Source organism: Branchiostoma floridae, chromosome 6 (assembly GCF_000003815.2).
Source record: "Branchiostoma floridae strain S238N-H82 chromosome 6, Bfl_VNyyK, whole genome shotgun sequence".
Taxonomy (NCBI): Eukaryota; Metazoa; Chordata; class Leptocardii; order Amphioxiformes; family Branchiostomatidae; genus Branchiostoma; species Branchiostoma floridae.
In genome coordinates this window covers 3,052,089-3,067,069 of record NC_049984.1, presented here as the reverse complement: position 1 = coordinate 3,067,069, position 14,981 = coordinate 3,052,089, and the positions used below count along the sequence as shown (strand labels likewise).

General features: G+C 38.5%; 1 protein-coding gene across 1 annotated transcript in view; it reads left to right on the top strand.

The window, feature by feature from the left end:
* The window catches only part of LOC118417456 (protein spire homolog 1-like), an 80,726-nt gene that overhangs the window by 21,158 nt on the left and 44,587 nt on the right, over positions 1-14,981 (top strand). The gene's annotated exons all lie outside the window — the stretch shown is intronic.

The window sequence follows — 14,981 nt, the reverse complement described above, 5'->3', positions numbered from 1 at the left end:
AGTCATTGTTGTACGTAGGTATAGGAAGCAGATTAAAAGGAGTCCCCTCCAGTTACGCGTCGGAGTCTTGGACTGAGGTCGGATCCCTGACAACTGTGCACCCAGAGAAAATGATTGGGTGCACAGCTCCAATTTTGGGTGCACCTGCGTGCACATGCACCCAGTATTTCGAGCCCTGTAGTAGTACCACTACCAGGATAAACAAACCACTTAGAATGACCCCAGGGTACCCGCAATTTTGTATTTTTCATTTTTCACAGGTCAAAGTCAGAAAGTAGATTTTGGAGAAATGTAGAATATACGTGTACTTTCTGGCTTTGATGAAAAGTGCTGAGATACATTGTTTTGTAAGACCAATTTGGTCTCTGTGTGATCTTACCTTTCTTGTTTACCAAAATGTCAATGTACAACAATAGCTAAGTAAAAAGATTTTATCTAAGTGATACCTTTGTTAGGTTAAATGTTCTGTACCTTATCAGATATATCTTGCTAATGGGCTCTGCCACTTTCTGACACTGTTCACAGGGATAAACAAGTCCACTAGCCCTATAGTCCCGGGCAAGTGAAAATGTCAATCGGGCAAGTGCATGTCCTTCCCCACTTGCCCGATCGGACAAGTTAGCTTTTCTCCATTGAGTGAGATTTTGATGTACTTGCTACTTTTCAAAGTCATGACATCAAGCATTGATTAACACAGAAAATAGAGCCAATAACAAAAATTCCATTGAAGGCAATGAATATACATAGAAAAATGTCATGTAGATTTCGGGCAAGTGAAAAGTTGGTTCGGGCAAGTAAATTTTTTAAGTACTTGCCCGATAGGACAAGTCAATTTTAGAAAACTTGTCCAACCCTGGTTCATAGATCACGCAAATACATTGGCAAACACAATAGCATTTCACAATAGTATTTTATGGGGACTCTGTAGTAATAGGATACATATGCATGAAGTACTGAAAAGACATTTATACATTTTGTAGTCTAACCAGGAACAACACCACAATAGTGTTAACTACTTGAAGGTATTTCTCTACTAAGATATCTACTAAAACATACATTGTGCTGTCTAACCAATTAAGGACAGAGAGTGTTCAGTTGATTATCATTAAATAGAGAAGGTAAAAATTACCTATAAAAAGCAACAATACTATAACAATGGAAAGGTACTGCAATCTACTGAAAGTCTGAAGCATACATTTTGTTGTCTAACCAATTAAGGGTAGTAATTGTCCAGTGAATTCTAATAAAGAGTTACCTAATATAAAATACTGCCGCCACAATGCATAATCATGGAAATGGTATGATAAGTCATTCACATGTCTGTTTATTTGGATTTTCTTCATGTATATAGGATGACAGTGTTGGCGAAATAAGTGTTAAAACAACTCTGCTTCATGCCCGCGGATACATCAGTGTGTTGTAAATACAATGTGGAAGGAAAGAGATCTTGATGAATGAAAGCTTTTAATCTACCTTTGTCGTATTTCTTTCTTAAATAACAGGTTAACCAGGGCTGTCTCTAGGACTTGTCCTTCTGTTCTGGGACAGAAATTTGCTTGTTGTGACAGAAAATAATTTTGCCCCATCCGTTGCTGAAAAGAAATGAAACTATTTGAAAATGTACTTTCAATGACATGCTTTACCAGAAAAATCAGCAACGTGGTCTCACAAACAATGAGTGGGACAGAAAGAAATTTTAAGCTGGAGACAGCCCCGAGGTTAGCACACTAGCTTCGTACAAATGTTAAATACCAGTCTTACCACAATAAGTACAAGCTGTACAAGGCCAGATTAATGTCTCTATAGACTAGAAGTTGTCTTCTGTTATGTAAAACACCACACCCATCCCTCAGGAAGTTCAAAAGGGGTCAACCCCTGAGGATGAGGTAAGATGACATCATCCCTACTCTCACACGCAGGGTAATGAACTGTATGACAGGCCACAGACACACCCTTGGCTTTACGTACTGTAAATGTGTTTAAGTTTGCGGGGATTCAATTTTGCGGCAGCAGGAAAAAGAACTTTTCGCGGTGGTTTTAAGTTCGCGGTAGCACCATGCACTCTAGTCTCTTACTGCCATGTAAAAATGTTTGCGGTGGTTTTAAGTTCGCTTTGAAGCGGCCACTATGAAAACAGCAAACATTAAACCACTGCGAAAGTTTCTGTATTTACAGTATATAATTAGTCTGGTGACCCCTTTTGTTGTGGTTGTCCCTTTACTATTTCAGGGCCAAATTAATTTTGATACTCTACATGTAGTTAGGAAAGAAAGTCATGCTATAAATGTATAATAATATGGAATATAAAATTAATTACATCTGAGTAAGTTCTTTTGTGACATTGTAGTGTAACCTTCTAACAAAGTGTTTGTCATGTGAATGACTAATTGTAGAGTTTAGACATTACTCAAGCTGACTTTACGTAATGTATGGTTATCTTGTTTGGCAAACATATGACAAATGTCAAACATCATTGATGTATGTTAAGTATATACAGTAGTTCCAGTTGTCTTGTTGGTTGGTATGTGCAAAAAGTGTGTGCCAGGCTTTCTAAACTGTATGAGTCATATGTCAGATATTCTTTGTCTTGTTAGAGTGCCTCAGGTCACTACAGGTTGTTTTAGACAAGTGAGTGAGGGTAAAATTATTTATTTAAGGTTCTGTGCGTTTTGAGAAATGGCTTGAATGATGAATGTTAAAGACCCTACTATTAGTACCATGCATAATCCAAATGATGGCACTAGACAAAACATGTTTGTTTGTTTGTTTGTTTGTGCCTTTATTTTTGGCAATAGCAACAAATTCTGTGTTCCAGCTCAAGTCTAGATGGAATGTACAAGTCACATACTGTCAGTTGGCATGATTAGTGAATAATATGGAATGATTTTTCAGTAATACATTTAAGGTTGAAATGAAAATTATGCCAATTGGACCTTTAACTATATTTTTGTATCAACACTGTATATCAGAGACACAGTCACACACTCATACACAATTGTTGTTGTGTTTTGTGATATTTCTCAACACTGTAAACTACAGAAAATGTATGCGCAGTGTAATGCCCTATGTTTTGATGTGTCTGAGAATATATTGACAAACACTAGAATTTATCACAACACATTTATAGATCATACTCATCAAAATATCATCTTCAAAAGGTTACCAAGAATATAGGAGGTAAAGCAATTTTCCTAACCTACGCTGCCAGCCAAATTCCCCTGGCGTTATCTCTCTCCAACAGACACAACACTGTAAGTTATTGGACTCCGGCGGGACAGTTGCAATAAATTAATCTAGCAGAGTACATCACGCTATAACGTACATGCCTTGGGGAAGCTGAGTTGTCTTGGTAATTGGAGTTTTTCAAGGTTATTGGTTTCATTTATTTCAGTCACAACTGTAATTATACATGCAGAATTTGAAAAAAATTATATGGCGTTTTATATTTAAATACACATATGGTTTGTATGTATGTATCTAATATGATATATTATGTATAAATGTATAACCTATATGCAGAGGGGGCCATGATAGATTATAAATGCTAGGAAAATTGTCTAACTATAAAGGCCACCAAAAAGTGGTCACATTGGCCAGGCTGAGGTCCTTAATGTGTAATGGTAGTCACTTGATGTGTATGTACATTTCTAAATATATGATCCATACATTTCACATTAACCATGATATTACATCACTAAGGACTCAGCATACAGGATACATCCACAGACATCCCTGATCCACATGTCTCTGTTTGTGGCGACTCTTTGTCTAGAATCTGTGACAACCTTGATCAGTCTGTTGTAACAGTTCCCATCCTGAGGGGCAATGGTGGGTCCCCCTGGGTCAGAGTCTGTGTGTGGCTGGCATAAATATAAGAACAGATGTGCTATACATAGACATGGTCAGGGTACTGTATAGGGTGTCCTTTTACATAGTGTATAATGGAAATATTCGTGGTTGTCTTATAATATATGTGCGTGTTTTTAATGGTGGCCGCTTCAATTTATTTATTGGAAAATGTAACAAAGTACATTACCTGAGCTTTGTTATTATTAGAGTCTACAAGTAGGGACAGACAAATGCATAGGAATGGTATTATAATGTTACACATCACTAGCATTATCAAGACACTCTACAACAAGTCCGTATTTATTTTAAAATCATTTTACAATTCAAGCATAAAAGCAGTCCTAATATTTCCCATTTTAGTTAATAGACAGTAAACCGTACAGTAAACCCTGCATGGCAATTTCAACACTGAACTTGAATTTTAAAACCGTTGGAAACCTTCTATTTTCTTCATGCCGTGAAATAAAATTCTCGCAAATGTTTCTTCTTTTACAGTATGCCAGGTCAAAATTAGCATAAAGGTCAGGTGCCTGACATGTTAACTTGACGTTGAAAGATGTTGTCATTGTTATATTACATCTATGAACAAATATGGTCACAGCATTAAAGAAATTCAATTACTGCAATTATTATATAAAATAAAACTAATGTCCTCTCTTATCGGTTGCAAAACCAATTTGCTTAAATCGAGGCCTTATTTTAGACTCCCTTTCACAAATTCAATAAGCTCCATGGTTCCAGCATGCATTGTTTCATGGGGGTCTGCATGGGGGGAATGCAACACATACTGTATAATAATAAATACATCTAGTCATGCCCGTAGCCAGGATTTTGGTTGGGGGGGTTCTTTTTAGTAATTGTGGGACCATCGAGCGCCGCAGGCGCGCGTGAGCTGCCTAGGGGGGTCCGGGGGCATGCTCCCCCGTAAAAATTGAAATTTTGACCCTCTGAAACGCCATTTCCTGCATTTTGACGGGCAAAAATCACTTGCAAAGTTAGATGGAATTTCTATTAAAAGACAAGGCTTTTGCGTAAGTCTTTGAGGCCAACTCCCTCGACATATTTTCACCATGTCCGACACCAAAGGTCCGGGGAAATTTTGAAATCTGGACCCTCTGAAAAGCCATTTCTGCACTTTCTGGGGCAAATTTTGCTGATAGACTCACTACGATTGGCTGAAATGTCTATCAGGGGAAAATGCAAATCAGTCATGCCTTTGAAAAAAAAATCTTGGACATGAAAAAGTGGACCTTTGAGCCTGAAAAAGCGGACCTTTTGAGCGTGTGGGGGGGTTCTTCCGAACCCCCCGAACCCCCCCTGGCTACGGGCATGCTAGTGTATTACTTGCAGCCACTAGGTACCCTATGTTTGGGTAATGAGGCTGATACATGCTCGAGGCACCTTTGCGACACGGAACCCCTGTTTTACGTTCCTTCCGAGTTCGGAAAGACGATGTAAAATTCTTGGTACTCATCAGCAATTTACTGTAAATTAGGAATCGTCTATAATGATTAATATTAATCTTCAACTGCTCGTAGACTATGCTAATTACAATGGCACGGTATGATTACGAATTACATGAAATTAAAACGGCTGATTACACCATCTCGTTATGGCGTAGATAGATCACCGATTTCACTGGCGACTTTCTGCCTAGAGATGTCACGTCAGATTGTTAGTGCCAAGAAAATATTCATGAAGGTACAGGGCGTCAAATGTCTCCTGGTCTTTGATGACACAGAACAGATGGCTCCTGCTTAAATTTTTGACTGTGCATTGTTTGGCAGGATGTCGTTTTTGCCCTGTTGGATCTGTAAGCCCTTTTTTAAAAATCTTACACAAATAGATTTATATTGATGTCACACCTGACCTGTGATAATGGTCAACGAGGGTGTCTGGAGCTGTCTGTACTTCACGGTATTGCACAGGTTTCAAATTTTTTTTATTTTTTTTTTTATTGAACAAACACATAAAGGCAAAATAACAGACAAGTAGCGGCCCACTCAAGTTAAGACAACTTATATCGATGCCGCTATTAAAGGAAAATAAGAATAACATATGATTGACAAGATGCAATAAATCTGTACAAATGGAATACTAATGTATTGATTGGTAGAAGCGCAAGTCCTGGTACCCCCCACCCCCGGAAATTTTGGTAGGACACGGAACAAAAAAAAAAAAAACATGGTTAGAAACGGCCAGTTTGCACAATGTAGTTCTGGGTTGAAGACATAATCAAACAAATTTCAAATTTGATTCGAACATACTATCCATGCATCATGTACACCACTGTTAAAAATTCAAATACTGGATTTGGACTTGGATTTAATATTGTACTAATACAATTTTTTTGTTTGAGGACACCAAATATTCAAAGTTTCCGGTGCATTTAGGGATGACATAAGATGATAGATAAAATACAACACACAGAGTGTTTTCCAGCCTGCAGCTAACTGGTACCTCGGGTGATGTACACCTTGTTGAAAAGGACTGGTGCAACTAGTATATCAGTAGCTTACTGCAAGCAGTGATATAACCTCCTTGCTGCAAGGCAGTACTGTCTTGCAATCTGCATGTATATTTGCTGTATATTTGCTGTATATTTGGTATTCATTGGATGAGCCACACTTGACCTTGGTGAGTCAGAACACCTCAGAGCAATGGACACATGGGGGGGGGGGCTCTCCGGATGGGAGTAGTCAAGGTCAATGTGCTCTGGCTGGGGTTTAAGTGGTATCGATCTGGTGAGTACTCGACTGGGAGATACCCACTAAGGCCAAAGATGTAGAATTAATCTCTTTATAATGATTATGCCTTTAGACTAAGACTATGATTAAGGTTTGTGGGAGAGCATCTGTTTTGCCCTGTTACTGCTAGGCAGTGCTAAAGTCTTGCAATCTGCATGTATATTTGCTGTATATTTGGTATTCATTGGATGAGTCGCACTTGACCTTGGTGAGTCAGAACACCTCAGAGCAATGGACACTTGGGGGGGGGGGGGCTCTCCGGATGGGAGAAGTCAAGGTCAATGGGGGTTTAAGTGGTATCGATCTGGTGCTGTATATACTATAGTACTTGACTGGGAGGTATCCCTTCAGGCCGAAGACGTAGAATTAATCTCTTTATAATGATTATACCTTTAGACTGAGACTATGATTAAGGTTTGTGGGAAAGCATCTTATAAAGATGCTTAATATGCATCTGTTTTGTCCCCCCCCTTTACGTTGTGATAGATTTGAATGAAATGAAGAAGAAATAAAATATATTACTGAGTTGGTTATTTTATTACTCTCTTCTAATGTTACATCAAGTCTTGTTGGTGTGTTTGTCACAAATGTAGAATAATTAATTGCACACCCCAATTCACCAACATAACACCAATAAAATTGTTAGAAGGCATTATAACTGTGACATTGATTGCTTTATGTGAATGAGACATTGAGTACCAGGTATTTCTACATTAATATAATCATGTTTCTTAAATGTCAAGCTTTTAAGTCAACCATTTTTTCCTATACAGATCTATGTTATGTATATATTTTAGGTTTTAAGTATCAACTATATATGTATGTATGTATGTATGTATCTATCCATCTATTTATCCTTCCATCCATCCATCCATCCATCCATCCATCTCTCCCTCCATAAAGCTCAATACAATGTATGTATGTATAATTTACTATAGCCTGTTCCAATAGCGCTGGTAGGAAACAGCCTGACTGCTGAATCATGACCTGTGAACCTTAGTAATCAGATCTGTGTGACCTCAGGGACACATAATTATTGGACAGAGAGATTAAAGCTCACAGCTCTATTGTCTGGCATCACCCCATGCATTATAGATGTAATAATGCCCTGTCCGAGGGGTTATCATGTAATAACGCCCTGTCCGAGGGGTTATCATGTAATAACGCCCTGTCCAGGAGTTATCGCTGCCCTTTTACATGTTCATTTGTCTATACAAAGGGCTGATGAATGAAGACATCTGCTGCTGAATGTAGTACTTAGTAGTTAGAACATGGAAGAAGCTTGTGTACAGGAAATAGTGTGGCTCTGCCCACAAGGGTAAAAGGAGATTTTTCAATATTCCAATGGAAAAAGAGGAATTTGTAACACCAGTTCAAAATATTCCATAAATACAGTGAAACCTGCCTTAGGGGTCACCTGAGTATAGGGGCCACCTGGCCATTGCGGTCACTTTTTGTCGGTCCCTTGGATTTTCTCAGTGGAAGCTGAATGCTTTGCTTGTGGTGAAATGTACCTTTTTGGCTATACTGCCTATAGGGGCCAAATTTGGTCAGTCCCTTGAGTGACCCCTATAGACAGGTTTCACTGTAGTCCATTTGGCGTAATGATGAAAAGAGAAAATAGAATATTCTATGATATCACATAGTTATAGCTGATGGCTGCTATTTGACCGTTGTGTGGTCATTCCGTGTTATTGTATACATTTCTTGTGTTTGTTGTGAAAGCAGGAGTCACATAGCACGAATCTAGCTGTAAAACTACTAAAAGGACATTTTATTGCAACAACAACGCTGCAATATTGTCTTTTGGATCGCCACAATGATCAGCCAGTGTTCGTTGGTCACAAGCCTTTCCAATGTAATGGTAGATTTGCAAGGGAAAAATATTCTTGGCTTTTGGGGCAATTTTGACACTTTCAACAAATTCAGCTGAACATTGTTGACAGTATGATGCTTGCTCAAAAAATATGATTTCTGAAGTTTGTAGAAAATATATGCAAAATTGCCTGCTCTGTTTCCTTAATGTTCAGATGGTCTAGATCTATTTTGCTAGAATGATAATTCTCTTCGCCAAGAAGAGTATGAGATTGCTGACTTGGGTCTGTATGTAGGTCAACAGCATATAACTCCAGAAATTGTGGATGGAACTTTGTGATTTTTGGTAGGTGTGTAGCGGTTGTCGAAAGGAATGCCAAGTTTGAAAACGGTTTACCTGGCGTTTTCCTACGGTACTGCAGCGAGCTTGGTATGTTTTTTGCGGTTTGTTTTGGGCAGCATAAGTCAAAATCTAGCTGGGCGATTTTCCCGAAACTTGGTAGGTGTGTAGCGGTTTTGGAGAGGAAGGTCAAGTGCGAAAATGGTTTACGATTAACATATCCAGAGCCTAGGTATGACTGGTTTTCCAATTGATTGCATTAGCCCGCAGCTGTATTTATCAATGTATTACAACTTTGATGCTGTTCAGCCTAGCATGTGGCCTACATTTGGCTATCATATCTACATGTATTTCAGCCATGCTTGCATTTAATAAATAAATGTTTATTGCTTCCTTTTTATGCGTCACACCACATATAACTCTGGAGCATCGTAAACCACACATTGGTACTGGTACACAGGCTTTTAGCCAGGCATGCGTACAGGTGTACAATGTATGGCCTGTTAAAAAAAAAAACTCAAATTGTACGCCCTTAGACTGGGGAGCACATCCTCTGACAAGCATGAAATTCTGATTGACCAGGGATGCTACAGGTCACATGTGGCCTGTCTGACAGTACATTTTTTTTCATTCCCACAAATTTGCACCTCAAAATGTGGGAAATGGTGTTTCAGAGAGCTATAAATTTCAAAATTTTCTGAGTGAGGATGTCCCCAGATCCCCTGCAATACTCGCACCTGTAGCACTCGCCAAACGGCAAGAAATTTGGACACCCTATGATAAAATTGTAGCTAAAAGCCTGCTGGTACATGTAGTATGTTGTCCTGTTGTGGGACTTATATGGTTTTTATCATATGCAAGAGAGTGTCATCTGGTTTGCAATTACAGCCCTTTGCATGTTCACTTCCAAAAAAGCTGAATAAAGTTCTTGTACGTGAATATGTTTGATATATATAGTACTGTTATAAAATTTGTCATCTGTTCTCCAACTATATGTAAACTGGGTCACCAGGATCTGACCTGTGTGTGACCTCTCTCAGAGTCTCTGATCATTTCCTCTGGATATGATGATTACCTCTGGGCGATGTTTGTGTTTTTTGTTTATCAAGCACAGTATGATTACTGAAATGAATACATAATTATACATCTGTTTAATTTTTAAATTATTATGCTTGTAGAAAGCTGTGTCCTGGTTTAATCTAAAACCACAGCATTTTTTTCATCTTTTAAGATGTTAGTGCATGTAGAACTTTGCTTGCATACTTGGTTACATGTACTTGCTCCACGTACAAAACTGGTCTGTTATGCCTGTTAGTGGTTCACCATGTCTATGATTCAATCTGATCATACTAATTATTTCCTTCATTATTCCCTTGTGGCATGTGTCTGGGTCATATCACTGGTCTAAATAATAATAGCGGAGCCAAGGGAAATTTTTGAATAGCCTGCCTTAGGCCTCCTAATCACGATTTTATGGGGACAGACCGTCATCATCACAAATCATGCATCGTGGTCCCACAATAAACTGTGCAGCTTTTAGAATTTTGGGAGCACCGGACCATCTGTGATTATGTCAATTTATGACTTCTAGGCTGGAACTTTTTTAGTACTCATTTGTATCAAGACTCTTTATTGTGTTTTCATCATTGTCATCATCGTCGAGGGCTACTTGCCCGGACCAGGTCCACTCTCTCCTTCCAAACGTCCCTGTCACCCATAGCGTTCTCTAAGTCCTCAACCCGCAACCCCACATCACGAGCAAGCTGGTCTATGTATGTTAGTCGTGTTTTAGAAATAACAATTACAATGTATATGACAAGATGATAGGGTTTAAGTGATGTTAATTGCTTTTTGTGTAGTCGAAGGTGCACAATTCAGCTGTCGGCTGCTCCGTCCCTGGTTGATAGAGTTGAGTTGAGTAAACCTTTCATTCTGACATTCTCATTCTGACATTGGATAGGTGGATGATATTATTATAAAAATACTTAGAATAACCAGGGGGCCACATACATTTATAACGATCTTTCATAATATTTGATTATTGGCAGCAGAAAAGATAGCTTGATCGCACCTGACGCAAAGAATGGATTCACAGAATGAGAAAGTTTTCTGTATGCAAGAGTTTTGCATTTGGTTTAAAATAGTTTCACAAATGATTGTAAAAAGATGTCTGGAAGTGCAAATGAGTTGAGAATTTGAAGATTTGATGTGTATTGATTCTGAACGTTATCTGCACCAATCTACAGACATGATTGCTCTTATCATGTCCTTAATGTGTCGCCAATGGACCGACTGCCCCAGATGTGAACTGGTCTGTGTCACCCATACCTGCCTCTTCATTTATACTCTGCAATCCCGAGGGTGACTCAGCTTTTAAGAATGCTAATCAATGAGGAATGAAGTCGAAGAGAATTTTAGTATGAGACAATGGGCTAGTAAGGAGGAAGATAGCAAAATACTACATGATTGTACGATTTAGCGACAAAATGTTTGGCACAGACAGGCAGCTGTAAAAAAAAGTTGACAAAATATTTTTACAAACTGATGTCGACTGCTTTCAAACTTAATTAACACTTCACAAGTTCACCATCATGGTCACAACACAGTTTTGTCCTGCCTTTGTCTTCCTGGTCTGTCCCTAATCTCTGTGAAACTTCTGTTGTACAGTCAACAAGCTTTGGCCGTATTAGTTGATTGCCAGAATGTGGCCAAATTCAAACATTTTCAGAGCCAGAGACTCATGATCAAGCATATTCAGCTGAAAATCCTCTCCATTACATATTTGTTCAGGGCTCTGTGACCTGCGACTTCAGCAGGTCTCTTTAAACAGCTCATGATGCGCGAGACAACGCTGGGCATACTATTGCAGAAAATGTCATTTGTAGATTGTTTTTCCAGTTGTTTTTCCAATATTTTTTCTGGCTGCATTACGGCCCAAAGGCTCTACCATCCTGTGGTCTGTTGGAGTAATCACTGTTTGAACAGCTAGTACAACACAGCGTGCTACTAGTATCGTATTAAAAGTGTCACATTTTGCTGACACGTTCTTGTAGGATTTGCACAGGTAGCAACTTTACTTTTTAGGCAACATCAAATTGATTTCCTGTTTATCTTTCATTCCTGATCAGAAAAAAGGTATGATGTTAAACACTCAAAATTTTTGATATTATGACATGTTACTTTCTTTAGCATTGAAACTGCAGTTGAAATTTAGAAATAAAGGAGTTTTGGGTCAGGTTCATTTGCCAAACTTTGTGAATACCTGTACATTTTCAAAAGCTGTTGTGGATCATGCCTATGGCCCTGACCAAATTTTGTACACTAGGTCAAGCCTATGATTATATTATATCTGCATATAGAGGCGGAAATGATTCTCCATTCAAGCTATCGTACTCAATTGCCCTTAGGCAATGCTATTGCATTTCACCTAAATACACCCTGCAAAGAAATCTCAGCTGCAGGCATCCCAGATGTTGTTGTGTGTAGTCACGTAATCGTGCTGATCCCTCAGCTGTCTGAGCCATTGTTTAAGGTATTACGGGTAAGCTTGAGGCTGGACAGACAACATTCCTATAGAGTTACACACCTCAGATATAGAGATGGGAGATATGGGAACACCTGTATTCTGACAGGAGATTTGCTACTGTGAATTTGCTATTTTTCGAGGGGACATATTTTTTGCATTTAGGAGGAGGTTTTTGTTGAATGATTCTGCAGCTGTACAGTAGTAATACAACGGAATACAACTTGTGAGTCTGTGCTTTCCATAGTGGAGAGATCTGCAAGAAGACTGCCAAAATGATACTACTGTGAACAGGGTTCTACAAATTTAGGTGCTACAAACCTGAATAAATTTATGATAGCATAGTATTTGATAGTAAACAAGATAGACTAGTTTTGGGGCTTTTTGTTGGAAGACATTATCACAGCTAATCAAACCATGGAGAATACATATTACGGGGTATTATTTTAATCTTAAAAATGAGAAATTACATGTACATGACTGACCAAGTACATGTGTACAGCAAGACTGATTTAGAAGTAAATGTATAAACTTTTGCAGTCCTTAAAACCCTTTAATAGATTCTATGCAAATTTAGCTTTAGACTCTACCAATCTCCTGTCTTTGTTCTTAAATACTTCACAGCAAAAGGTCAATAAGCAGATAGGATGAAAGAAAAAAAAAGGAGGAAAACTGCATCTGAATATATTTTCACTCTAATCCTTTGTTAACCAAGGCCCAAACTTCCTCTCATTCCGTTTTCTTGTTGATATTCATATTTAGCATTATCTTGAAAAATCTGAGAGCCAATGTGCTGGGGCTGTATATTATTTTCTTTTGATCCTTTGAAAGAAATTGTCTGCCATACAAATGCCTTAGATTATTCACTCTTTCAAGACATTACCATTTCCACATGTAAGATTGGTTAATCTTCATCTGTTCCTAATAAAACGTCATCACTACTCGCGACTGCGGGCTCTCGCTGTCCGATAAGACTGACCCACATTTTACAATGACCAGATCCATCGCTGTTGCCGTACAACTTTACTTTAAAACACACCAACCCATTGTTCTTAAATACTTCTCAGCAAAACGTCAGCAAGTGGACAAGACAAAAAGAGAGGGCTAGTGGGAAAACTTGCATCTGAACACAACTCTCTAAACCTTGTACCAAGGCCCAGACTTACGCCTATTCTGTTTTCTTGTTGGTATTCATATTTAGCATGATCTTTGAACCAATGTTGTTGTGCTGTATATTTCCTTCTTATGCTCCTTTATTAAAAGAAACTGTCTGCCAACAAATGACTTCGTAAGATTGGTTAATCTTCATCTAGTCCTAATAAAACGTCATCACTACTCGCGACTGCGGGCTCTCGCTGTCCGATAAGACTGACCCACATTTTACAATGACCAGATCCATCGCTGTTGCCGCACAAATTTACTTTAAAACACACCAACCCATTGTTCTTAAATGCTTCTCAGCAAAACGTCAGCAAGTGGACAAGACAAAAAGAGAGGGCTAGTAGGAAAACTTGCATCTGAGCACATTCACTCCCTAAACCTGGTACCAAGGCCCAGAGTTACCTCTCATTCTGTTTTCTTGTTGATATTCATCTTTAGCATGATCTTTGAACCAATATGGTAGGGTTGTATATTTCTTTCTTTTGTTCCTTTAAAAGAAATTGTTTGCCAAACAAATGACTTAGATTATCCACTCTTTCAAGACATTACCATTTCCACATGTTAGAACAGTTAATCTTCATCTAGTCCTAATAAAATGTCATCGCTACTCGCGACTGCCGACTCTCTCTGTCCGATAAGACTGACCCACATTTTACAATGACCGGATCCATCGCTGTTGCCATTTATAACTCGGGCAGTAAAAGCCGGGACGCGGAGTTTACTGCCATTACTGTCCATAAAAGATGCTGGTACTTTTACATCGTTAGGGAAGGCTGGTTAGATGGGCATGCTTTGCTAATGAATCAAATTAGTGGTAGGTTCAGGGCATTAGAAGGCAGACTGGTCTGGAGGGTGTTACAGCAGTTTTTGTAAAGGTATGATGGAATAGATATTTCTTGTCCATAGAATTGATTGTGTACGAATATTAGATTGGCACATCTTGGGAAGGGTTGAACAAGTCCATTGGCCTGATTTGCTCAGGCAAGTCACATTTGCCGATTACATGTCTTTGTGTATAGGGCTAGCATGGATTTTCCATGGGTATGGACATTGGTTCACTAACCAGACTAAATTGTCGGAAGCTAAAACATTCTTTTAACATGCTTTGAAGTATTTTCTTATCTGAAAAAATGAAAAGGATTTCTTTGCAGTAATTCCAAATGCAGAATATGAATAGAACAAATAGAATATGTCATTTTCAATTTTGGGGCAGTGAAAATCTAGTTTGGGGAAGTGGAGATAAACATGTACTTGCCAGATTGCCCATATGAAACTTTACCTAACCCTGCTTTCTTTGGGTAAGGTTGTCTGGTACTAGTACTTCTGAGGTTACAGTAAGTATTAGACAGCTGTAGAATAGTGTAGTATGCTGAGTACATTGCAGTTATTTTTGCTGTCATATGTATGTCCCTTTCAACAAAAACCAATTAAAAGAAACCCATTAGTAGATTACTTTTTTGCCAATTGTGAGCTTGAAAAAAGGTAATTCAACAATATAATTGTAACTGTGAAATATGTTGAATGAATAAGTGGCCTTTTTTTCTGT